Source organism: Hyaena hyaena, unplaced genomic scaffold, assembly GCF_003009895.1.
Source record: "Hyaena hyaena isolate Hyena2069 unplaced genomic scaffold, ASM300989v1 scaffold_1168, whole genome shotgun sequence".
NCBI classification, from domain to species: Eukaryota; Metazoa; Chordata; class Mammalia; order Carnivora; family Hyaenidae; genus Hyaena; species Hyaena hyaena.
In genome coordinates, this window is record NW_024081800.1 from 466,565 (window position 1) to 469,029 (window position 2,465).

Genomic DNA, 2,465 nt, shown 5'->3' on the forward strand with positions numbered 1-2,465 from the left:
TATCACATCTACTTTGCAACTTAAAGATCCACTCCTAATACTAAGGACTGGAATCTTTAAAACGCTACAATATTTCAAAAAGGTCCTAAGTTTTAGATCTTATATTAATATCTAACTGCCCAATGGATCACTCTCCATGGTGGTCCAGATGTCACCTCAAAATGCCAAGTCTAATAGTGAACTTTTATTCTTTCATATATCTACTTTTTCTCCTAATTTATGTATTTATTATCAACTTCTTGTGTCCTATGCTTCATCCCTGTACTTCTACTCCACCCTCCTTCCCACCCCACGCCCAAGTCTATCAATCATTTCCTATCTATTTTTCATCATGGAAAGCTTTCAGTTTCATATATTCTTCTCTGTTTTCATTGTACTAAGTACTGCCGTGTCTGTGTGTGTGTGTGTGTGTGTGTGTGTGTACTTTTTGTGAAAAACCTACAATCTTTAAAATTATTACAAAATTTGTACATATTTATTATGAAAACTTGAGCCATACAGAAATTCATAGGGATAAAAATAAAAATCTGGTGCAAACACACTGTTGAAAGCTAAACACTGTGTGTATGTGTGTGTGTGTGTGTATAAATTTTAGATACTTTAGACCCTGTGTAACACAGTTCTGAATCCTACATTCTTAGTATAATGTTTTTCATGTCATTGAAGTTATTATTAAACATCATTTAATAGCCGACTAAAATTCTATCTTGGGCGTATGCCACAGTTTTTTAAACCATTACCTTCGTCTAAATCAAGGCTGGGTTAGGTTTGGCTATGAATAACTTTATGAGGAATTTTAACACAAATTTGTTTGAATTTCTGATAAGTTATTTATATTTGCTTCCTAGAAATGAACTTTCAGGGCTGGAAAGTATGAATGTGACCAGGGTATATAATTAGTACTGTAGTATGTTTCTTAAAGTTACGAGTGTTAAGTAGGGAGTTTCATTATTAGACCCTTTGCAGTGGAAAAATTACAAGAATAAATACTCGCCATTTTTATAAGACTAAGATGAAGAAAAGAGTTGCTTAGCAAATCCATAGCTTTTTCCAATAGTGGGTTCAGAGTGGAGAGGTCATTCCTCAAATGCAAGATACTAGGATCTAGTGACTAGTGTTACAGAAAAATAAGTCTAAAGTAAATGAAATAGTTCATTGCAGGGTGTGCTTCTTTGAACTTCCATCAGTGTAGTAAAATTAACTCCACAGGGGTCAGACACAAAGAGAAGCAAGTCTTAAGTGTTATGGGTTTGTTATAATCTAAAGAGAAGTACTAGACTCGAGCACGTTCTCAAGCAGTTCTCTGTAAATGTCAGCTTCATAGCCAGGCTTCTGCAGGGATTTGAATGGCAGAGAATTCTGATGGTAACAATAGGGAATGCACACAGTCATACTGTTAGGAGCTCCGTGGAAAATTGTGCTAGCAGCCCCTGTGGCTGTCTACCCAAGGGCTGCCTCTAGCCCACGAAACTCCAGACGAAAGACAAAGGGATAGTAAAGAGACTCTAAGCCATGGCTCCCTCACGGCTTACTACCCTTAAATCGGCTGGTGGCAAAGTACCCAGAAAGCAACTAGCTCCAAAAGCTGCTTGCAAGAGCACGCCCTCTCCTGGAGGAGGGAAGAAACCTCATTGTTATGGGTCTGGTACTGAGGCACTCCCGGAGATGTGTTCAGAAGTTCACTGCAAGGGCAAACGTCCCTTGCACAGTCTGGTGTACGACCTTGCTCAAGGACTTCAAAACAGATCTGCGCTTCTGGAGTGCAGCTCTTGGTGCTTTGCAGGAGACAAGTGAGGTCTGCCTAGTTGGCCTTTATGAAAGCACCAATGGGGCACGTGGGTGGCTCAGTCGGTTAAACGTCTGACTTCGGCTCAGGTCATGATCTCAAGGTTTGTGGGTTCGAGCCCCACGTCGGACTCTGTGCTGACAGCTGGCTCAGAGCCTGGAGCCTGCTCCAGATTCTGTATCTCCCTCTCTCTCTGACCCTCCCCTGCTCACGTTTCCTCTCTCTCTCTCTCTCTCTCTCTCTCTCTCTTTCTCTCACAAATAAAAACATTAAAAAAAAAAAGAAAAAGAAAAACACCAATTTGTGTGCTTTCCATTCCAAACGTGTAACAATTATACCCAAAGACATTCAGCTGACAGCTGCATACACGGAAAATGTGCTTAAGAATTCACTATGAAACGTTTCATTATTTAAAAAATTCTTTTCTTCCTGTTATTGAATTCTCCTCCCCCCCATGAGGTCAAAAGGTACCTAAGTATATAATTGCAAGTGGAAAAATAAGAGATAGAAATTAGGTATTGGCAGTTTTTCCATTTTTCTTTGTGTGTGGATTATATATATATATATAATAGTGATATAAAGCATTAATACAAGTCAAAATGTTTCAGTAAACAAATTTTAGTGGTTCAACTCTATAATAAATATCCATTAACCTGGTGAATTTTTATGGACAATTCCG

At 38.8% G+C, this 2,465-nt stretch overlaps 1 pseudogene; it reads left to right on the forward strand.

Annotated features, from left to right (window-relative positions):
- Window positions 1-1,512: 1,512 nt before the first annotated feature.
- LOC120224397 lies at window positions 1,513-2,183 on the forward strand (annotated as a pseudogene).
- The last annotated feature ends 282 nt before the right edge of the window (window positions 2,184-2,465 follow it).